This window comes from Saccoglossus kowalevskii, chromosome 20 (genome assembly GCF_978046115.1).
Source record: "Saccoglossus kowalevskii chromosome 20, keSacKowa6.1, whole genome shotgun sequence".
Taxonomy (NCBI): domain Eukaryota; kingdom Metazoa; phylum Hemichordata; class Enteropneusta; family Harrimaniidae; genus Saccoglossus; species Saccoglossus kowalevskii.
The window spans coordinates 31,005,001-31,031,501 of NC_140660.1; the positions used below are offsets into that span (position 1 = coordinate 31,005,001).

Consider the following 26,501-nt stretch of genomic DNA (forward strand, 5'->3'; position numbering starts at 1 on the left):
TGTTGAGCAAATTCTATGTGGCCATGGTAAATCAAACCACTGTTGTGTTTTGGTATATCCAAGGTTGCTCGTCACAGGTCTCCGGCCTAAATGCAGATACCGTGGAATTGTTTTTTTGTTTTTAATTAATTGGAGAAATAATGAGCTGATGAATTGAGACTTTTGATTCAGTAGAATTCTTTTTTTTTTTAAATTATAGTGATAAACTACATTTAATTGTCATTATTCTATGTATTATTTCTAGAAATTAATTAAAATTACTAATCATGCCAAACGTTGGTCTGTACTTGTTTGTGGTGAATGAGAACATTATACCTTACACTACTGCATCTAATAATCAGGCTTATATTCATTGCCTACCATCTATTTTGGTGTTATGCTGAGTGTGTATGTTGCCACTTTCTACAACTAATTGTCTGGGTATAGGGCGCCACCAAGTGGTAGATTTTGATAAATAACTCCCAGGGTTTAAATTTTGGGAATTTTTTTTGCATGGGAAATTACTCGTCTAATGATATTCCATCATATATAAGATCAACAAGAACTTTATTAAACCTTCTTATTTCTCTGAAGGTCTCATGCCACTAATTAACCAATGGCTGCTCGTAGCCCTCAATTTAAATGCCTAGCAAGGACCAATGAAATTTTTTAAATATTATTTTTCTCAGGTGCTCCCTGTTTGAGGGCGTAATCACCTGGGTCAGAGGTGAGACCAACATGTGGTCTTTTGTTTACTACTTAGCGGCTGTGTACCTGTGGGTTTATTCTGTGTGTTAATGGATGTTCTAATCTTGGTGTTTTTCCAGTGATTTCTCTTGGTGCAATCCAAATACGGTAGGTGTGTCTTGTTTACTTGAGATTTGCAAGAGTTTTAGCTGGCCAACATGTTAGTTTTTTTCATATGGTTGATTACTGGCACGTTGATTTCCCATTTTTGAGCCATATTTTCAACTTTCTTCGTCATTTTCATATAGCAATCTCGTCATATGTTAACATTATCGTCTATGGAAATTCAATTAGTGGTATGAGCCCTAAAGACTACTCTGTAATGATTGACAGTATGTCACCTACAGAGGGCAGTACACATCAACTCACTGAAACCAACACTACCGGTAATCAGTATTGCCTAGTGTATTTATTACTCTGTAATGATTGACAGTATGTCACCTACAGAGGGCAGTACAGGGAATTATTGACAGTATGTATATTGTAACATGTAAGGTCAGATTACCTCAATGATAAAATCTTTTTGTTGTAAGTGTACACATGTGATGTACGCAGTCTATGGCGATATCCTGCCAAGACTGTATGCTAATACATGTATCAAAAACTAGTAATATACAAGTAACCTATAGAATGCTGTGTGGGTAATATCTTTATATTGATTTTTGTTGCATTTGCAGCAAATAGTTACCAAACAATGAGAAATCTATAGGATTGAATATACCTCTCAGCTGGCTTCACATGCATAGTTCAAGCCTGCCTAACCAGTGCTTACACAAGGATTTAATTACAGCACCAAGAAGGTCTGTGGTTACAGCTTCATATTCAGAGTAATCGCAAAATTGATATTACAATAGAAAATCATAAAAGACTGGCAGTCCCATGCAATTAATAGCAAGTGAAATTCCTGGGATTGAAACATGTATTTTTAAGTCACTGATGTAGGCAATGAATGATAACTTCAAGTTGGCATAAAGACGAGGTAGTTTATTTAATCAGTGCTGAACTAGAGGCTGAAATTATAATTAAGTTCGTTGTCATATAATTTGTTTATTTCAATTTCTTCTGAAGTCAAATAGAATACACTGGTGAAACACGGTAGTAACCATGAGTGAAAGGATGTTTTGGGAGTATAGTTTACATTGTGTATGGAGTGGTAAGGTCCGGTGTCATATAATTTGTTCATTTCCAACTCTTATGAAGTCACATAGAATTTCACTTAATTTATTTTCGCTGAAACATTTTCAAGCAATACATGTGAATCCGATTTTCCTTGTGCTGTGTCTCAGTAGAGTATGGGGTAAATGGCATTTTCACTGGAATTTATTTCAGGGGAAAAATGTTTTCAGTAAAAATGAAGTACTGTAAAATCTGTATTAGAAGCCGCAGCTTTTAAAATGGTACAATGCAACAGAAGGGATGCGGCTTCTATTAGAGCATCTACACATATGAGAAATGATGAATTTTTGGTTCTCAATTATTCAAATAGAATGGATGCGACTTCTATTAGGGATGCGGCTTCTAATACAGATTTTACGGTATTATACCACATTATTACATATGTACTGCAGTTTATTTTGATTCGTCTATGAAATCGGTATTTCCACACCCCATATGTAGTCCTTTCAAGAGTAGCATTTTCGAAACATAGCAGAAATAAACAATATTTAGAAGTACGATATTTTACCCTTGGGGTACATGAATATACTTGCCGAGTGAAATGAAATTTGAACAACAGTAATGGTACTTCTAGACAGTCACTTATTTTGACTAAAACTAATTTGCATATCACCATGCAATAATGTTTTCGGTATTTACACGGTCAATATGCAAATGAACATGGTATTGGCGATCCGCTCCACTAGGATTGCCTCTCAAATCATTTGTGTGTGTGATTTCCAGTGTTTTCACGTATTAGTTCTTCTGTGATTTTTTTTTGGCTTGGCCGATTTCGCTCAAACATGGCAGGTACAGTAGGTCACACCTTCACCCTAATTAGGAAAAATCTGCAAAAAAATGTTGGTTAAGGGTTACCATATCAATGGTCAAAAAAAATGATTTTTGGATAGCTTTGAGCTAAATGTACATTGTATCTCCTACAAATTTAGGATACAACACCTCAGACATAGCTCATTGTATTCGGCTTGAGTGTGGGCACAAAGTTACTATTTGAATTTTTGATATCTTTTTTCATCAATGAGAAAGTTGATCCCAAATTTAGAGTAACTATTCATGTTCACCAGGTATGGCTTTTTAACTAACTCTTCTGTGATTTTTTTTGGCTTGGCTGATTTTGCTCGTACTTGACAGGTAGGTCGTACCATTACTAATTGGAAAAACAATCCTGACCCACCACTACCATGGCAACAGCCAAAATCTGTTTTTTGAATACTTACGCCCAAATTTATTACCTCCTACCAGTCTTGTAATTGCAGTGTTCAAATGATCATGCCTTTTTTTAGTCCCCGTTCGGAGGAAGTCCGAAAACGGGGACTTATAATTCGGTCTCCGTCCGTGCGTCTGTGCGTCTGTGCGTTCGTGCGTCCGTCCGGAGTCATATCTCAGAATCCCTTGGACCGATTCCGTTCATTCTTTGCATGTGCCTAGTACTTTATATGGGACATATGCACATGCAGTGGTTTAGCGATTCGATTCAAAATGGCCGACTGGCAGCCATCTTGTTCTTTGAAAAAGGTTGTATTTTGGACATGCTTTGTCAGTTTTCATTCAAACTTGGTACATAGAATATACATGTTAGAATACATGTCCATGACGATTTATTTTACAATTGGATCAAAGATGGCCGACTGGCAGCCATCTTGTTTTTTGAAAATATCGTATTTTGGACATGCTTTGTCAGTTTTCATTCAAATTTAGTACATGCATGTTAGGAGACATGTCCCCAACCATCTGTGAGTTCCTGAGTCTGTCCGTTTGTCCGTGTGTCCGTCCATCCGTGAGTCAGTCTGTCCATAGTCATATTTCAGAATCCTGTGGACCGATTTCGTTCATTCTTTGCATGTGCCTAGTACCGTATGTGGAACATATGCACATGCAGTGGTTTAGCGATTTGATTCAAAATGGCCGACTGGCAGCTATCTTGTTTTTTGAAAATGTTGTGTTTGGTCATGCTTTGTCAGTTGTCATTCAAACTTGGTACATAGATTATACATGTTAGGATACATGTCCATGACGATTTATTTCGCAATTGGATCAAAGATGGTAGACTGGCAGGCATCTTGGTTTTTTTTTATGTGGTATCTTGGACGTACATGTACTCTGTCAGTTTTCATTCTAATTTGGCACATACCGTACATGTACTTTATACATGTTAGGATGCATGTCCATGACAATTTGTTTCAAAATCTGGTCAAGGATGGCCAATTGACAGCCATCTGACTTTTTGGCCTTACTACTATATTTCCACAATTTATGTACCATTTTCATTCGTATTTGGCACATACATCATACATATCAGTGTGTTTCATAATCAGATCAAAGATGGCCGAATAAGGCTGGTTTTATATTTGGCCATATTACTACTACACGGAACACGTGTTTTGATGTAGATAAACAATCTGTTGTATACGCCACTTGGAACCCAAGTTTCAAGGACACGCTCGCAACAACCCCTCGGCTTTAATATGACGAGCACAAAGAGAACTTTCAAAAATTTAACGGGGACTGTGTCATTTTCAATGACTTGTATTTAGAATACCATGTATTTCTTTTGTTTGGTATTTTACGTAATAATAGGTTACCTGTAGTGGTTCAGTTGATAATTTCAATTGCTCTTCTGCTTTCAATTTTTGAAATTTGCTTCTTTAAAACATGTCAATCACAGTATACTGTAAAACATGGCCAACATGTTAATTTATCTATTTTATAATTTTGCTAATTCAAGATGTCGCTAATTTAGTATAATCTCACAATGAGATTGTTGGTACTTTAGCTAAATTAGGATTCTGTTAATTTGTGTATTGAGTCTAATTCACTAAAATGGCATGTCACTATTTCCATGTGTTTTACAGTAGCTTACTTTTTTACAGTCAGATTAGTGAATTAAATTAAATCCTAGTGACTCTACATGTACATACATGTAGTGTATCCTCCTACATTGTTGAAACTGGAAAATTATAAACCCTGTCAAAATGGATACATTTACTGTAGTTCCATTACCTACCATCATAAATAAGATATTATCCTAATACTAGTATAAAATGTAGCTTATAGAATTTAACAAATAGGATTAAGAAGACAAATAAACAGCTGATAGGCAGCAATAGATGACAGGTTATATGGGACATGTACACAAGCAAGGATAAAATCCATTTCAGCACAAATACACGTATAGTATGACACTTGACAAATAAAATGCTGCATTAATAAATACTTTTTAAATTCATCTATTTCTGGATGTTTTATTGTGTTTTTATTTCTTTGTAAGATATAAAAAAAATAACAAAATTTCATCATAATTTTTGTATTTTCTGACAGGATATGTAATAAATATTCTTATGATATGTACATGTATCATAATCAATGTTGTTTCTTTATTAGGAACAAGAGGATCTCAGCTCCACCAGCTGACCAGATAACTATATTGATAGGTTGAACTCTATGTCCACAGTGAGTATACTACAGGTATTTACTCTTAAATTTACACTTTCAGAGAATTTATTCAGGGTCTTGGCAATAAAGTGATATACTGTAAAATACTTTATTTTCACTAGCAGTTTATTTTCGCTGAAGGAATGCATCAGTTAAAATAAAAGCCAGTGAAAATAACATTTTTCTTATATTTTTAAATCAAACTCAAAAATCATAGAAAATAAACTTCATACAAAACAGTTGAAATGTCTTTTCAGCAAAAATTAAGTCTAGCTAAAATAAATTATTTCAAGTACTTGATTTGCAAGCACTATCAGAGTAAATTTGAGCACATAATCAAATGGGAAGACGAAACGATCGCAAACATTTGGACATCCTAAAAAAGAATAATTGAACATTTAATATTCACTCAATTTTGGCCAATTCAGATCACCAGCTATTTCACATAGTTGTACCACTACTCCAATGAATCACTATATGAATTCTCAGTGTACATCTTGAAATTGTAGAAAGTATAATATAGTTTTGGAAATAAATGCAAATTTCATCTCAATGTTTAATTTCAACTTTCTTTTCTATGAATAGTTAACACTTATAGCTCCAGATGATGAAGAGATTGAAGTGCGTAGTAAATTGATTGATGGTCTGAAAACTGCTCTGAGAACCCAACCAATGCGGTATGTACAGCTTTCTGTCTTATGTGATGGTCTCAGAATTCTACTGTTTTCAAGCTGATATATATATATATGATAGAGCAATCACAATACATTGTTATAACCCAACCTATGCGGTATGTACAGCTTTCTGTCTTCTGTGATGGTCTCAGAATTCCACTGTTTTCAAGCTGATATATATATATATGATAGAGCAATCACAATACATTGTTATAACCCAACCGATGTGGTATGTACAGCTTTCTGTCTTCTGTGATGGTCTCAGAATTCTACTGTTTTCAAGCTGATATATATATATATATGATAGAGCAATCACAATACATTGTTATAACCCAACCTATGCGGTATGTACAGCTTTCTGTCTTCTGTGATGGTCTCAGAATTCTACTGTTTTCAAGCTGATATATATATATATATATGATAGAGCAATCACAATACATTGTTATAACCCAACCTATGCGGTATGTACAGCTTTCTGTCTTCTGTGATGGTCTCAGAATTCTACTGTTTTCAAGCTGATATATATATATGATAGAGCAATCACAATACATTGTTATAACCCAACCTATGCGGTATGTACAGCTTTCCGTCTTCTGTGATGGTCTCAGAATTCTACTGTTTTCAAGCTGATATATATATATATGATAGAGCAATCACAATACATTGTTATATAAAAACTTTTCTGTAACAGATCTTTTTTCACCAATTATGTTTGTAGGTTTGTGACAAGATTTATTGAGCTCGATGGGTTGACGTGTTTGCTTAATTTTCTAAGTAAAATGGACTATGACACCTTAGAAAGTGCAATCCACACCTCCATAATTGGCTGCATTAAAGCCTTGATGAATAACTCAGTAAGTATATACATTTCATCATTTTGACTTTCTATTTATTTGTCTTGGTGTACAATGAACACTAGTATGGCTCTACATGTGGAATGATTGTAGGCCACACTAGCACCCAGACTTTTCAATGGAGGCAGGCACATAATTACTGTTCTGTTATAATGAATAAATAATATTTTAAACATTCTGGAAAGTGTTGACTGGTGATTGGTCAGTTTAAACTCACTCAGCCACTTTGTGTGTTGGATATGAATTGTACAATCTCTTACATATTCATATATAATAACTAAATGATTAACTTTTATTAAAAATAAATGTTTGTGGACACAGCACATATACACATGTATGCTGAAGACGAGTTTAACCAAGCTGGCTTTAGTTGTGTTGTAGTACATTAGCAAGCTGTAAACCAAATTGATATTCTGCAAGTTTTTCTTCTTCTTCAATCAGTCTATACAAATGGAATGCTAAGCATTTACTTGTCAGGTATCAATATACAGCAACTGCATGATTCTACTCGGAGTTCACCAGAAATAATTATTAAATGAAAAGAAAAACTACTGTTATTAAAATGCTTTACAATTAGTTTTATAAGATTAACCGTGTTGCGTGTTCCACTTCCCTGAATTAGTAATATCTACAATAAAATGTGAAATAATGAATTTATTATTAATACCGATGTTGGCAAGATAAATAATAGATACACTTAACTCGTCTGGGAAAAGCTCCATAATCTACTTATTTTTAACTTGGTTAGAAATACCACAAAGCATAAACAGCATCACAAACTTTGATCGTCTCTATGAGGATCAACTATAAAACACATCTTAATAATAAATCGCCATATCCTGCATAAAATAAAACCACAATGTTTATTTTAGTGGAAATTATTATCTTGTGACTGGTAATTGCGTAAGAATCTTAACATGCATATCAGGTCAATAGCACATAGTAAAAAAAAAAAGTCTTTGACATGGTTGACCTGTGGTATTCGTAATCTAGCCAGTTAGTTTCTCAGCTGTGTGTTAAAATAGGTCATGAGGTTTATTATTATCTGTATTCATAGATAGAATATTATCGTAACTTATCATCACGTTAGTTGATAATTCCACTCTTAGCTGCATTTTTCACAGGATATTGACTCCAATACACGGCACATCAAGATATGTTTTACTCTAGGAGTTTTAGGTGTAAATGATATTCAATTGAATATCATTATCAAACTAAAATGAAACAAGCTTTCATATTAAATTTAATAAAATATACAATTAGTTTAATTTTAAATTGAGTTATTTACCATGATACATGTGCGCATCCTTTTGATTAATGTTGATGTAAATTTCAACTTAACACATCGTCTTGTGTCACCATTAAACATGTGTACCAGTATTGTCTGATATCTATGGAGGTTTTTAGGAGGCAATGTAATAAATCATTGCCCCTCTCCCAATCTGGTTTGTGAAGTACATGTATGCTTTGGTCTTGACAGTTTACAAATAAAACATGTCAGTCCGGAAATCTGTGGAAACATTATGAACGTGAGATTACCGGTAATGCTATGTTGGAATCTTTGTTGAAACAATCATAAAATGTGACAATGACTTTGACATATGAGGGTATTCACCTCATTATAACGGCATACACACATGATTACCAATCTGACTGGTCACTGAATGTTTCTTACACTTGCATCATGGGAGACAACATGTACTATCACATCCACATAGTATCAATGCTATAGCTGAGTAGCTGAGTTCTTACACTTGCATCATGGGAGACAACATGTACTATCACATCCACATAGTATCAATGCTATAGCTGAGTAGCTGAGTTCTGACACTTGCATCATGGGAGGCAACATGTACTATCACATCCACATAGTATCAATGCTATAGCTGAGTAGCTGAGTTCTTACACTTGCATCATGGGAGGCAACATGTACTATCACATCCACATAGTATCAATGCTATAGCTGAGTAGCTGAGTTCTGACACTTGCATCATGGGAGACAACATGTACTATCACATCCACATAGTATCAATGCTATAGCTGAGTAGCTGAGTTCTTACACTTGCATCATGGGAGGCAACATGTACTATCACATCCACATAGTATCAATGCTGTAGCTGAGTAGCTGAGTTCTGACACTTGCATCATGGGAGACAACATGTACTATCACATCCACATAGTATCAATGCTATAGCTGAGTAGCTGAATGTTTCTTACACTTGCATCATGGGAGACAACATGTACTATCACATCCACATAGTATCAATGCTATAGCTGAGTAGCTGAGTTCTTACACTTGCATCATGGGAGGCAACATGTACTATCACATCCACATAGTATCAATGCTATAGCTGAGTAGCTGAGTTCTTACACTTGCATCATGGGAGGCAACATGTACTATCACATCCACATAGTATCAATGCTATAGCTGAGTAGCTGAGTTCTTACACTTGCATCATGGGAGGCAACATGTACTATCACATCCACATAGTATCAATGCTATAGCTGAGTAGCTGAGTTCTTACACTTGCATCATGGGAGACAACATGTACTATCACATCCACCTAGTATCAATGCTATAGCTGAGTAGCTGAGTTCTTACACTTGCATCATGGGAGACAACATGTACTATCACATCCACATAGTATCAATGCTATAGCTGAGTAGCTGAGTTCTTACACTTGCATCATGGGAGACAACATGTACTATCACATCCACATAGTATCAATGCTATAGCTGAGTAGCTGATTTCTTACACTTGCATCATGGGAGACAACATGTACTATCACATCCACATAGTATCAATGCTATAGCTGAGTAGCTGAGTTCTTACACTTGCATCATGGGAGACAACATGTACTATCACATCCACATAGTATCAATGCTATAGCTGAGTAGCTGAGTTCTTACACTTGCATCATGGGAGACAACATGTACTATCACATCCACATAGTATCAATGCTATAGCTGAGTAGCTGAGTTCTTACACTTGCATCATGGGAGACAACATGTACTATCACATCCACATAGTATCAATGCTATAGCTGAGTAGCTGAGTTCTGACACTTGCATCATGGGAGGCAACATGTACTATCACATCCACATAGTATCAATGCTATAGCTGAGTAGCTGAGTTCTTACACTTGCATCATGGGAGACAACATGTACTATCACATCCACATAGTATCAATGCTATAGCTGAGTAGCTGAGTTCTGACACTTGCATCATGGGAGGCAACATGTACTATCACATCCACATAGTATCAATGCTATAGCTGAGTAGCTGAGTTCTTACACTTGCATCATGGGAGACAACATGTACTATCACATCCACATAGTATCAATGCTATAGCAGAGTAGCTGAGTTCTTACACTTGCATCATGGGAGACAACATGTACTATCACATCCACATAGTATCAATGCTATAGCTGAGTAGCTGAGTTCTTACACTTGCATCATGGGAGACAACATGTACTATCACATCCACATAGTATCAATGCTATAGCTGAGTAGCTGAGTTCTTACACTTGCATCATGGGAGACAACATGTACTATCACATCCACATAGTATCAATGCTATAGCTGAGTAGCTGAGTTCTTACACTTGCATCATGGGAGACAACATGTACTATCACATCCACATAGTATCAATGCTATAGCTGAGTAGCTGAGTTCTTACACTTGCATCATGGGAGACAACATGTACTATCACATCCACATAGTATCAATGCTATAGCTGAGTAGCTGAGTTCTTACACTTGCATCATGGGAGACAACATGTACTATCACATCCACATAGTATCAATGCTATAGCTGAGTAGCTGAGTTCTTACACTTGCAGCATGGGAGACAACATGTACTATCACATCCACATAGTATCAATGCTATAGCTGAGTAGCTGAGTTCTGACACTTGCATCATGGGAGACAACATGTACTATCACATCCACATAGTATCAATGCTATAGCTGAGTAGCTGAGTTCTGACACTTGCATCATGGGAGACAACATGTACTATCACATCCACATAGTATCAATGCTATAGCTGAGTAGCTGAATGTTTCTTACACTTGCATCATGGGAGGCAACATGTACTATCACATCCACATAGTATCAATGCTATAGCTGAGTAGCTGAATGTTTCTTACACTTGCATCATGGGAGACAACATGTACTATCACATCCACATAGTATCAATGCTATAGCTGAGTAGCTGAGTTCTTACACTTGCATCATGGGAGGCAACATGTACTATCACATCCACATAGTATCAATGCTATAGCTGAGTAGCTGAGTTCTTACGCTTGCATCATGGGAGGCAACATGTACTATCACATCCACATAGTATCAATGCTATAGCTGAGTAGCTGAATGTTTCTTACACTTGCATCATGGGAGACAACATGTACTATCACATCCACATAGTATCAATGCTATAGCTGAGTAGCTGAGTTCTTACACTTGCATCATGGGAGACAACATGTACTATCACATCCACATAGTATCAATGCTATAACCGAGTCGCTGAGTTCTTACACTTGCATCATGGGAGACAACATGTACTATCACATCCACATAGTATCAATGCTATAGCTGAGTAGCTGAGTTCTTACACTTGCATCATGGGAGGCAACATGTACTATCACATCCACATAGTATCAATGCTATAACCGAGTCGCTGAGTTCTTACACTTGCATCATGGGAGACAACATGTACTATCACATCCACATAGTATCAATGCTATAGCTGAGTAGCTGAGTTCTGACAGTTGCATCATGGGAGACAACATGTACTATCACATCCACATAGTATCAATGCTATAGCTGAGTAGCTGAGTTCTTACACTTGCATCATGGGAGACAACATGTACTATCACATCCACATAGTATCAATGCTATAGCTGAGTAGCTGAGTTCTTACACTTGCATCATGGGAGGCAACATGTACTATCACATCCACATAGTATCAATGCTATAGCTGAGTAGCTGAGTTCTGACACTTGCAGCATGGGAGACAACATGTACTATCACATCCACATAGTATCAATGCTATAGCTGAGTAGCTGAGTTCTTACACTTGCATCATGGGAGGCAACATGTACTATCACATCCACATAGTATCAATGCTATAGCTGAGTAGCTGAGTTCTTACACTTGCATCATGGGAGACAACATGTACTATCACATCCACATAGTATCAATGCTATAGCTGAGTAGCTGAGTTCTTACACTTGCAGCATGGGAGACAACATGTACTATCACATCCACATAGTATCAATGCTATAGCTGAGTAGCTGAGTTCTTACACTTGCATCATGGGAGGCAACATGTACTATCACATCCACATAGTATCAATGCTATAGCTGAGTAGCTGAGTTCTTACACTTGCATCATGGGAGACAACATGTACTATCACATCCACATAGTATCAATGCTATAGCTGAGTAGCTGAGTTCTTACACTTGCATCATGGGAGACAACATGTACTATCACATCCACATAGTATCAATGCTATAGCTGAGTAGCTGAGTTCTTACACTTGCATCATGGGAGACAACATGTACTATCACATCCACATAGTATCAATGCTATAGCTGAGTAGCTGAATGTTTCTTACACTTGCATCATGGGAGGCAACATGTACTATCACATCCACATAGTATCAATGCTATAGCTGAGTAGCTGAGTTATGACACTTGCATCATGGGAGACAACATGTACTATCACATCCACATAGTATCAATGCTATAGCCGAGTCGCTGAGTTCTGACAGCATCAAAACCAAGACTGCAGTATTAGAAATATTAGGTGCAGTTTGCCTTGTTCCAAATTGACATAAGAAAGTATTACAAGCCATATCCCACTATCAGAAGTATGCCGCTGAGAGAACCAGGTTCCAGGTAAAGATAACATTTATAATTGCTTTGCTAGTACTCTAGAAAGAGTTTTTTGTACTGAGTAAATCTTCAATTCATTCCATCTGTTTGGAGTCATCAACACACAACCACATTTGTGACACCGGAAAAACAAATCTCACAGACACGAGAATCTATGATATGTCCTCTTTGCCCGGGTTGCCAGTTCAAGAAGTAAATGTTATTATTTGTATGTAATTAAATCAGGTTTACATAGTTATTTACTTATTAACACATCCAAAGGTATTTCACCCATCGGACATTGATGTCACATCCAATATAGAACTGTGTGGTGGACACAGGAACTAGACTGGAAGGTAATGAGAATCTCCAACTTCCTGTGTGGGACTTGTGTCTTTTATATAAAACTGTATTATTTCCTTTTGCCTGTTATAGACTCTCACCAATGATCTAGACAAGAGCACTGGTAAATATCGTGAAAAAGTGAATCTCAAAACCACTATTATGTCTTTTGTGAACGCTGCTCTTAAATACAGTGCTGGTGAGGTAGGAACATCATTGCTTGTTTTCTAGTTTTTGGTTTTAAATATTTATTTTTGAAAGATATTTTCTTGTTTTTTGCTTCAACCTTTTTTTATAGACTTACAATATAAGTCCATCCATAAGAGTAGATGTCAAAGGGAGCTTTTAAACTGTACCTTAACATTGTAAAATTTAATAATATTGTAGCCTTGATATCATGTACGTGTGTGGGGGCTAATAAGTTTGATATTTTAATTTTGTCTAATAAGACTAGTTTTATTATCTTTTCAGGATAACTTAGAGTTTGGTGTTCACCTCCGATATGAGCTACTAATGCTTGGTATACAACCTATAATAGACAAACTTGGATAACATGAAAATACAACTCTAGACAGGTAAGTCTGTTGTATAGTAGATGATGTGCTTAAACTGATATAATTACAGTACAGCAGTGTTTTTATGGGTGTCTTAACTTTCTTTAATTTATTTCCTATTATACATCTAGTATATGTATTTGATGTTTGTTTGCTTTCCCTAGGCATTTGAATTTCTTTGAGATGGTTTGAAATGAGGATGAGAGGGAACTATCCAAGAGGTTTGATACAGTAAGTACATTTGTTTTATTTATTGGCTTTGTATGCCTTAGAATGTTTAGGATGAACACAAAAACTTGTATACCATATTTCGGGTCTATGTTGTATTTCAGTGTAGTTGTGTATTAAACAACCCGAGACAAAAACTTATTTTTTTTCCTGAAACTTATGATAAAGACATACAGCTTATTGTTGTTTATTTAGGTCAAAATTAACAAAGAAATTGTCGAAAATTAAACGAAAATGTTGGTTTTTGACTCCCATGTGCGAAGCACAAAATGGGAGTCTTTGCAGTTAGTGTGTCTGTATGTGTGTATGTGTGTATGTGTGTGTGTATGTGTGTCCGACTGTTCCACTGCTATCTCAAGAACCATACATCGGTTTTTGATGAAACTTGGTGCATAGATGCTCTGGGCCAATGCGCAGATTTGATTAGGTTTTGGTAAAAATCCAATCTCGTTAATTACCTAATTTGCATGATAATTAGCTAATTTTTAGCTGTTCTATGACTGTTCCACTGATATCTAAAGAACCACTCATTGGATTTTGATGAAACTTGGTACATAGATGCTCTGAACATATGCGCAGATTTGATTAATTTTTGGTAAAAATCCGTGCATATTAATTACCTAATTTGCATGATAATTAGCTATTTTTTAGTGGTTCCATGACTGTTCCACTGATATCTAAACAACCACTCATTGGATTGTGATGAAACTTGGTACATAGATGCTCTGAACTAATGCTAGGTTTTGATTAGTTTTTGGTAATAATCCGTGGATACTAATTACCTAATTTGCATAATGATTAGTCAATTTTCGGTTTTTCCACTGATATCTCAAGTACTAATCATCACATTTCAATGAAACTTGGTACATAGATGTCATACGACACTGCACAGACCTGATAGTTTTTATGGTAATATCAGTACATATTAATTACCTAATTTGCATAATTAATTAATTTTCAGCATTTGATATAAGTAGTTAGCATTACATTTCAATGAAACTTGGTACTTACATACTCAAGGACTATGCAGAGATTGATTGTTTTCGATAAATATTTGTGCATATTAATCACCTAATTTGCGTAATTAGTTAATTTTCAGCTTTTCCACGGGTATCTCAAGTACTAATCATCGCATTTCAATGAAACTTGGTACATAGATCCTTTAGGACTATGCAGAGACCTGATTAATTTTAGGGTAAATAATTGTGCATATTAATTACCTAATTTGCATAATTAATTTTCAGCTTTTCTACTGATATCTAAAGTACTAATCATCACATTTCAATGAATCTAGAATTATGCAGACCCAATTAGTTTCCGGTAAATATTTGTGCATATTAATCACCTAATTTGCATAATTAACCAACTTTCACACTGATATCTCAGGTACTATACATCACATATCAATGAATGTACATGGATGCTGTAGGACAATAGACAGACCTGAATAATTGTGGGTTAAAATCTGTACATATTAATTACCTAATTTGCATAATTAACCAATTTTAAGCTTTCACACTGATATCTAAAGTACCGTAAAAACTCCAAAATTTCGACCGGTTTTAAATAATTGGTGTTAGAAATGTGACGTGTTTTTAGAGTCAAAATTAAGGTGCATTTTCGGACGGTCGAATTTTTCAGAATAGAAATCAGCAAATGAAAAAATGGGGATGATAGACAGTGTGCTTCATTAGTTTTTAAAAAATGCAATGTCCGTCAATTGACGTAAACTTCCTCATGTTTCACGGTAAAAGCAAAGGTCGTGGCCGAGTTGTAACTCAAAATCTAAACAAAGTCATCAATCAGTGAGTATTATGACAAGCAAAACAAAACATCAAGACGCGGAGAAGAGGTCAGCACAAAACTAATAGGTCAAAAGACAAAGCTGTCTCGCACTACCTAGGAAAACTTGCGAATGTTCGAAGTACAGGTACCCATTGGACAAAAGATACATGGAAGTTTAGCAAACTATCTCCCCGACCCAGTGCAATGTATCCGGTTAGAATCAAAGCTCACGTGTCCCTTACTTGAGGGACCAAATTCTGCCGTAAATTCGCCCTTGGATTAAAAAATAAAATGGGATTTAAGAAAATAAAATGGGACTTTTAAGGTGTATTTTGGCGTCATTTTTCGGACATTTCAATCAATCCTGCCGGCTAAAATAGAGTAAGTTTTACCGTAGTCATTGACGTCTGTCTATTCAAGAGTACACGTGTATGATTTTTATCGTGACTAGCGTGAGCGGGTAAGCTTCCTTTCGAGAATGAGCTGTTATCACTGTGAACAATGTTAAATTATTCTTCAGATGACCAGTTTATTTTTTAAAAACAACTAATTTTTTTATTTAAAAAAAATCATGCCGTTTTCGCATCAAAATCCAAGCCAAAATATCGTACTACAACATCAATCTTTTCCGCATTGCGTTCAATAACATTAACATATTTAAATAAGCTATGGTAATTTGAACACGTTGGCATCATCCAGCTTTTTGATTGGTTAATTAGCAATTTGACCTATTTGACCTAAGAGAACATGGCGGATATCCTACAGCATCAAACGTTTATACGAGACCGGAATCATTCGCTTACGATGAAACTAAGTTGACTTTTATTTGTATTTCATAACCATTCAACAAATTTATTTTGTGTACATTATTATAATCACTACTGAGTACAGTAATAATCAACAATTCAGAAACGCAGCATGCCGAGATTTTTGTGTTCGTTTTTATTTGAAACTTCGTTGATTTAGAATATATTTTCGTTACCAATAAAATAAAAATCTCTCAGTCAATCAGAAACCCGGATTCATGCCTTCGAGGAAGGTCCCGTTTGAACGCTCACATCGGGGTTTTTTTCGTTTGGGGGAAAACTAAAACTGGTCGCAATTTTCGAATAAGAATGAGTCGGCAATTTTTAGTGGAGTCGAAAATTTGGAGGTAAATAAAACACCGAAACCCGGCAAATAAATAGGCGACCGAATTTTTAGAGGGGTCGAAATTTTGGAGTTTTCACGGTACTAATTATTCCATTTCAATGAAACTTAGTACAAAGATGCTCTAGGACAATGTACAAACCTAATTAGTTTGGGGTAAAAATCTGTTCATATTAATTCCCTAATAAGCATAATAATTCATAATTTTTTGGTTCTAATCACATTTCAATTAAACTTGGAGACATAGATTTTCTGTTACATTGCGTAGACCTCATTAGTTTTACACTCAAATCTGGTCATATTAATTTTCTGATTTGCATATTTAGTTTTCAGCTAAGTAATTTCGAATTATATTTAATGTGTTTCCAATACTCTCAGCACATGGGAGTTCTTTCTATGCTTTCTTTGATCAATATTTTATTGAGAAAATAGTGTTGATATAGTGTGCGTGTTAGATTAACTTTCATAAATTTGAAAACATATGTAGGTGCACTTAATGTTTTTTTTTGTTTTTTTCGTTTGATAGGTTCATATAGATACCAGAAGTGCAACTAGTATGTTTGAATTACTTCGGAAGAAACTTGCACATACCGCTGCCTATCCACACCTATTGTCCTTATTAGAGCACTTTCTTCTGTTACCGAGTAAGTATACCAGTTTAATTGGCAAGTTGCACCATGCGATTAAGTCAATAGTACGAATGACTTACGGTTCCATTATAGGAAATACTGGTTGCCGGGCTGTGTTGATTGATTGTTTTGATTCCTGCTGTAATTATCATTCAGTAAGGACAGAAGCTGAAATGAACACTACAGGAACGTCTGCGTGATAGATAAAAAATCGAAAAATAAATCACAGCGATTTCCTCAATGAAGAGGTCAATGAACTTCAAATATGAATTTATATCATGTTTGGATGAATTTAATGAATCTCTTTTTTCACACCTGTCAGTTTAATCAACGTTATTTATTTGTCTCTTTTGAAGAAAATTCCAGCAGTCCGCATTATTGGATGCTGATTGACCGACTTGTCCAGCAAGTCGTATTAGAGTATGAGAATGGTGAAGATCCAGACGTTGCACCGTTGGAATTGAACACGAACCAGTTGATGGAACCAATGTCCAATGAGGATGAAGTATTGAAAAAAACAAAGTGAAGAATTCGAAAAGGGTCAGATAATAAAAAAAATTTGTTAATTTTATGTGCCAAGAGAAAATTTCCAGTTCAGTAAATGAAAAACTTTTGTCATCAAACTTCATATACCCACGATGTAAAAGTGTTTAAGTAACCTATTATCCAAATTTTTATAAAATCTGTAAGCAATCATACATGTATTATACATGCTATAAAGATTTCCAGTTTACTGTGTAGATATCTTGATTTTTATACTTAACTTATTTTTACTGAAAACCTCAAATTTAAGTTGACTGATTTATCAAAAAATAAAATTACATGCAAAACTAAAAATAGGAAAAATAATAATAATTTTTTCTAAATTTGACTTTCATTGATTTTTGTTCTTCAGTGATATAAATAAAGATATGTATTCTGATGTATACTGTTATCATAATACTGCAACTTATTCCTATATTTGCCTTTACACAGAACGAGAGGAAATGAGGGCTCAGTTGGAAAAAGTCAAAAGAGAGTGTGAGGCAAGAGCAGAAGAAAAGGTATACATGTGTAATATAATACCCTTTTTAAACCCAGTGTAACTTGCTGCACAACTTTTTTTTCTAATTTTTTTTTGGTTCTTAGATGTAATGTAAAGAGAGAAATATTCATTTAGTTTATCTATCAAATGTCATTTAATGCCACCTACTAACGGTGTTATATACCATTCATGTTGGTTATCCATAGAGGCTTTCTACTTGCCTCTTAGTTGACAATGAAGGTGTTCATGTAGTACATATACGGTAACTACACCCAGCTCTACAGTGTGAGCGAATTGTTATTTATAAATCCATGTGTTACATAAACTAAGCTTCTGTGTCTCAGTTTTGCAACATATACAATTTATGCACTGGCAGCTGGTGACAGAATGCATCATAGCTTACCTGTTTGCTGGGTGTGTTTACAGCATACGTGATTATGGGCACATTGATCTTCCGGATTTGCGTTATTCTACTCTATTATTAGTGTCTGCATCTACGTAAATGACTGAGGTGTGTCTACAATCAAAATAAGTTATGTTTTGATGATCCAGCATACGTGATTATGGGCACATTGATCTTCCGGATTTGCGTTATTCTACTCTATTATTAGTGTCTGCATCTACGTAAATGACTGAGGTGTGTCTACAATCAAAATAAGTTATGTTTTGATGATCCAACATATGTGATTATGGGCACATTGATCCTCCGGGTTTGCGTTATTCTACTCTATTATTAGTGTGTGCATCTACGTAAATGACTGAGGTGTGTCTACAATCAAAATAAGTTATGTTTTGATGATCCAGCATACGTGATTATGGGCACATTGATCCTCCGGGTTTGCGTTATTCTACTCTATTATTAGTGTGTGCATCTACGTAAATGACTGAGGTGTGTCTACAATCAAAATAAGTTATGTTTTGATGATCCAGCATACGTGATTATGGGCACATTGATCCTCCGGGTTTGCGTTATTCTACTCTATTATTAGTGTGTGTATCTATGTAAATGACTGAGGTGTGTCTACAATCAAAATAAGTTATGTTTTGATGATCCAGCATACATGATTATGGGCACATTGATCCTCCGGGTTTGCGTTATTCTACTCTATTATTAGTGTGTGTATCTACGTAAATGACTGAGGTGTGTCTACAATCAAAATAAGTTATGTTTTGATGATCCAGCATACATGATTATGGGCACATTGATCCTCCGGGTTTGCATTATTCTACTCTATTATTAGTGTGTGCATCTACGTAAATGACTGAGGTGTGTCTACAATCAAAATAAGTTATGTTTTGATGATCCAGCATACATGATTATGGGCACATTGATCCTCCGGGTTTGCGTTATTCTACTCTATTATTAGTGTGTGTATCTACGTAAATGACTGAGGTGTGTCTACAATCAAAATAAGTTATGTTTTGATGATCCAGCATACGTGATTATGGACACATTGATCCTCCGGGTTTGCGTTATTCTACTCTATTATTAGTGTGTGCATCTACGTAAATGACTGAGGTGTGTCTACAATCAAAATAAGTTATGTTTTGATGATCCAGCATACGTGATTATGGACACATTGATCCTCCGGGTTTGCGTTATTCTACTCTATTATTAGTGTGTGTATCTATGTAAATGACTGAGGTGTGTCTACAATCAAAATAAGTTATGTTTTGATGATCCAGCATACGTGATTATGGGCACATTGATCCTCCGGGTTTGCGTTATTCTACTCTATTATTAGTGTGTGCATCTACGTAAATGACTGAGGTGTGTCTACAATCAAAATAAGTTATGTTTTGATGATCCAGCATACGTGATTATGGACACATTGATCCTCCGGGTTTGCGTTATTCTACTCTATTATTAGTGTGTGCATCTACGTAAATGACTGAGGTGTGTCTACAATCAAAATAAGTTATGTTTTGATGATCCAGCATACGTGATTATGGACACATTGATCCTCCGGGTTTGCGTTATTCTACTCTATTATTAGTGTGTGCATCTATGTAAATGACTGAGGTGTGTCTACAATCAAAATAAGTTATGTTTTGATGATCCAGCATACGTGATTATGGACACATTGATCCTCCGGGTTTGCGTTATTCTACTCTATTATTAGTGTGTGCATCTACGTAAATGACTGAGGTGTGTCTACAATCAAAATAAGTTATGTTTTGATGATCCAGCATACGTGATTATGGACACATTGATCTTCCGGGTTTGCGTTATTCTACTCTATTATTAGTGTGTGTATCTACGTAAATGACTGAGGTGTGTCTACAATCAAAATAAGTTATGTTTTGATGATCCAGCATACGTGATTATGGACACATTGATCCTCCGGGTTTGCGTTATTCTACTCTATTATTAGTGTGTGTATCTATGTAAATGACTGAGGTGTGTCTACAATCAAAATAAGTTATGTTTTGATGATCCAGCATACGTGATTATGGGCACATTGATCCTCCGGGTTTGCGTTATTCTACTTTATTATTAGTGTGTGCATCTACGTAAATGACTGAGGTGTGTCTACAATCAAAATAAGTTATGTTTTGATGATCCAGCATACGTGATTATGGGCACATTGATCCTCTGGGTTTGCGTTATTCTACTCTATTAGTAGTGTGTGCATCTACGTAAATGACTGAGGTGTGTCTACAATCAAAATAAGTTATGTTTTGATGATCCAGCATACGTGATTATGGGCACATTGATCCTCTGGGTTTGCGTTATTCTACTCTATTAGTAGTGTGTGCATCTACGTAAATGACTGAGGTGTGTCTACAATCAAAATAAGTTATGTTTTGATGATCCAGCATACGTGATTATGGGCACATTGATCCTCCGGGTTTGCGTTATTCTACTCTATTATTAGTGTGTGCATCTACGTAAATGACTGAGGTGTGTCTACAATCAAAATAAGTTATGTTTTGATGATCCAGCATACGTGATTATGGGCACATTGATCCTCCGGGTTTGCGTTATTCTACTCTATTAGTAGTGTGTGTATCTACGTAAATGACTGAGGTGTGTCTACAATCAAAATAAGTTATATTTTGATGATCCAGCATACAATAAATGCAATTTTTCGTTTTTGTGTGCGCTTCTGCTTGAGATGCTATTTTTATTTGAATCATGCCATCGGAGTCGTTGCTATGACATTTCAATAATGTAAAATGCAGCTTTTTCATTTCATGTCAACTGTAGCAGTGAAATACTGTCAAAAAATCAAAACATGTATGGTGATCTCGTGTCAGGTAATCATGACAGCCAGAACAAATTCGTTTCTAGTGACTGTCTGGCAATGTGATGGATTTTAAAAACAACAACAACACATATTCAGTACATCAGACCATTCAATTCATGATTTCATCACTTAATTATATTTCTTTTATTAGAAAAATAAAATAATAACTTACCCACTTACCTTTATATTCTGTTTCTTTTTTTCTATCTTTTCTACTATTTCAATTTGTATTGTGTTCTCTACCTTGTATGTTCCTGTCCAATTCTACCCTGTTTCCTGTCTATCTAGGAGGTAAGCCCAAATTATACCCACAACAAACAACACACCATTACTTACCCCTCATTGTACATGTGTTTTACTCTAATATCTGCATGCCAACCAAATCCTGTTCAAAACTCAGTGTTCAATTTTAGCAAATACTGATTTTGCCATTCTTACTGTTATGTTGGGTTGTTAATGCATGTGATTTACTCTAATATCTGCATGCCAACCAAATCCTGTTCAAAACTCAGTGTTCAATTTTAGCAAATACTGATTTTGCCATTCTTACTGTTATGTTGGGTTGTTAATGCATGTGATTTACTCTAATATCTGCATGCCAACAAAATCCTGTTCAAAACTCAGTGTTCAATTTTAGCAAATACTGATTTTGCCATTCTTACTGTTATGTTGGGTTGTTAATGCATGTGATTTACTCTAATATCTGCATGCCAACCAAATCCTGTTCAAAACTCAGTGTTCAATTTTAGCAAATACTGATTTTGCCATTCTTACTGTTATGTTGGGTTGTTAATGCATGTGATTTACTCTAATATCTGCATGCCAACCAAATCCTGTTCAAAACTCAGTGTTCAATTTTAGCAAATACTGATTTTGCCATACTTACTGTTATGTTGGGTTGTTAATGCATGTGATTTACTCTAATATCTGCATGCCAACCAAATCCTGTTCAAAACTCAGTGTTCAATTTTAACAAATACTGATTTTGTCATTCTTACTGTTATGTTGGGTTGTTAATGCATGTGATTTACTCTAATATCTGCATGCCAACCAAATCCTGTTCAAAACTCAGTGTTCAATTTTAGCAAATACTGATTTTGTCATTTTTACTGTTTTGTTGGGTTGTTAATGCATGTGATTTACTCTAATATCTGCATGCCAACCAAATCCTGTTCAAAACTCAGTGTTCAATTTTAGCAAATACTAATTTTGTCATTCTTACTGTTATGTTGGGTTGTTAATGCATGTGATTTACTCTAATATCTGCATGCCAACCAAATCCTGTTCAAAACTCAGTGTTCAATTTTAGCAAATACTGATTTTGCCATTCTTACTGTTATGTTGGGTTGTTAATGCATGTGATTTACTCTAATATCTGCATGCCAACCAAATCCTGTTCAAAACTCAGTGTTCAATTTTAGCAAATACTGATTTTGCCATTCTTACTGTTATGTTGGGTTGTTAATGCATGTGATTTACTCTAATATCTGCATGCCAACCAAATCTTGTTCAAAACTCAGTGTTCAATTTTAGTAAATACTGATTTTGTCATTCTTACTGTTATGTTGGGTTGTTAATACATGTGATTTACTCTAATATCTGCATGCCAACCAAATCCTGTTCAAAACTCAGTGTTCAATTTTAACAAATACTGATTTTGTCATTCTTACTGTTATGTTGGGTTGTTAATACATGTGATTTACTCTAATATCTGCATGCCAACCAAATCCTGTTCAAAACTCAGTGTTCAATTTTAACAAATACTGATTTTGTCATACTTACTGTTATGTTGGGTTGTTAATACATGTGATTTACTCTAATATCTGCATGCCAACCAAATCCTGTTCAAAACTCAGTGTTCAATTTTAGTAAATACTGATTTTGTCATTCTTACTGTTATGTTTGGTTGTTAATACATGTGATTTACTCTAATATCTGCATGCCAACCAAATCCTGTTCAAAACTCAGTGTTCAATTTTAGCAAATACTGATTTTGTCATTCTTACTGTTATGTTGGGTTGTTAATGCATGTGATTTACTCTAATATCTGCATGCCAACCAAATCCTGTTCAAAACTCAGTGTTCAATTTTAACAAATACTGATTTTGCCATTCTTACTGTTATGTTGGGTTGTTAATGCATGTGATTTACTCTAATATCTGCATGCCAACCAAATCCTGTTCAAAACTCAGTGTTCAATTTTAACAAATACTGATTTTGTCATACTTACTGTTATGTTGGGTTGTTAATACATGTGATTTACTCTAATATCTGCATGCCAACCAAATCCTGTTCAAAACTCAGTGTTCAATTTTAACAAATACTGATTTTGTCATACTTACTGTTATGTTGGGTTGTTAATACATGTGATTTACTCTAATATCTGCATGCCAACAAAATCCTGTTCAAAACTCAGTGTTCAATTTTAACAAATACTGATTTTGTCATTCTTACTGTTATGTTGGGTTGTTAATGCATGTGATTTACTCTAATATCTGCATGCCAACCAAATCCTGTTCAAAACTCAGTGTTCAATTTTAGCAAATACTGATTTTGCCATTCTTACTGTTATGTTGGGTTGTTAATGCATGTGATTTACTCTAATATCTGCATGCCAACCAAATCCTGTTCAAAACTCAGTGTTCAATTTTAACAAATACTGATTTTGTCATACTTACTGTTATGTTGGGTTGTTAATACATGTGATTTACTCTAATATCTGCATGCCAACCAAATCCTGTTCAAAACTCAGTGTTCAATTTTAGCAAATACTGATTTTGACATTCTTACTGTTATGTTGGGTTGTTAATGCATGTGATTTACTCTAATATCTGCATGCCAACCAAATCCTGTTCAAAACTCAGTGTTCAATTTTAACAAATACTGATTTTGTCATTCTTACTGTTATGTTGGGTTGTTAATACATGTGATTTACTCTAATATCTGCATGCCAACCAAATCCTGTTCAAAACTCAGTGTTCAATTTTAGCAAATACTGATTTTGACATTCTTACTGTTATGTTGGGTTGTTAATGCATGTGATTTACTCTAATATCTGCATGCCAACCAAATCCTGTTCAAAACTCAGTGTTCAATTTTAACAAATACTGATTTTGTCATTCTTACTGTTATGTTGGGTTGTTAATACATGTGATTTACTCTAATATCTGCATGCCAACCAAATCCTGTTCAAAACTCAGTGTTCAATTTTAGCAAATACTGATTTTGCCATTCTTACTGTTATGTTGGGTTGTTAATGCATGTGATTTACTCTAATATCTGCATGCCAACCAAATCCTGTTCAAAACTCAGTGTTCAATTTTAGTAAATACTGATTTTGTCATTCTTACTGTTATGTTTGGTTGTTAATACATGTGATTTACTCTAATATCTGCATGCCAACCAAATCCTGTTCAAAACTCAGTGTTCAATTTTAACAAATACTGATTTTGTCATTCTTACTGTTATGTTGGGTTGTTAATGCATGTGATTTACTCTAATATCTGCATGCCAACCAAATCCTGTTCAAAACTCAGTGTTCAATTTTAACAAATACTGATTTTGTCATTCTTACTGTTATGTTGGGTTGTTAATGCATGTGATTTACTCTAATATCTGCATGCCAACCAAATCCTGTTCAAAACTCAGTGTTCAATTTTAACAAATACTGATTTTGTCATTCTTACTGTTATGTTTGGTTGTTAATACATGTGATTTACTCTAATATCTGCATGCCAACCAAATCCTGTTCAAAACTCAGTGTTCAATTTTAGTAAATACTGATTTTGTCATTCTTACTGTTATGTTGGGTTGTTAATGCATGTGATTTACTCTAATATCTGCATGCCAACCAAATCCTGTTCAAAACTCAGTGTTCAATTTTAACAAATACTGATTTTGTCATTCTTACTGTTATGTTTGGTTGTTAATACATGTGATTTACTCTAATATCTGCATGCCAACCAAATCCTGTTCAAAACTCAGTGTTCAATTTTAACAAATACTGATTTTGTCATTCTTACTGTTATGTTTGGTTGTTAATACATGTGATTTACTCTAATATCTGCATGCCAACCAAATCCTGTTCAAAACTCAGTGTTCAATTTTAACAAATACTGATTTTGTCATTCTTACTGTTATGTTGGGTTGTTAATGCATGTGATTTACTCTAATATCTGCATGCCAACCAAATCCTGTTCAAAACTCAGTGTTCAATTTTAGCAAATACTGATTTTGTCATTCTTACTGTTATGTTGGGTTGTTAATGCTTTGAACGCCAAATAAAATGAAAGCTAATTTAGAAAGAGAGACCTCTGCATTAATAGATGCTAAGCATCAGAATGATTTGTTATCTAATGAGCTTACTAATGTCAGAGTTGCGGTAAGTGACCTCCCCAAACGCGTGTCATGCTGCACGTTTTATTTATTTATTCATTCACAACTTTGTTTGTACATAACCAGAATGTACATGTTTTACTAATTGAAGTTTAGAAATGACATTATGTTATACAAATGCGTAGATTTAATACTAATAATAGAAATGAAGTAGCCACAGAATGTTAAAAAGTGCATGGAACGTGGAATGTTTAGATGAGAATGAAACACCATCTTTGCTTTTGAAGTTATTCCTTCGATTGTACGTTTATTTTCTACTTGATCGATTAGAATGACTTAATATGTTGACAAAATACATTTTGTAATTTCAAGCGTTGGAGCAGATTGTGTAATATATGCATTGGAGCAGTGGAGAAATGGGTGCTTTGATCTCTCATTAATTTTAATGTAATGTTAATAATGTTTT

General features: G+C 34.9%; 1 long non-coding RNA gene and 1 pseudogene across 1 annotated transcript in view; both read left to right on the top strand.

Annotated features, from left to right (window-relative positions):
• LOC146730211 (uncharacterized) overlaps window positions 1–26,501 on the top strand; it is a 79,897-nt gene that overhangs the window by 25,486 nt on the left and 27,910 nt on the right. The gene's annotated exons all lie outside the window — the stretch shown is intronic.
• LOC102806629 (disheveled-associated activator of morphogenesis 1-like) overlaps window positions 1–26,501 on the top strand; it is a 34,712-nt pseudogene that overhangs the window by 2,021 nt on the left and 6,190 nt on the right.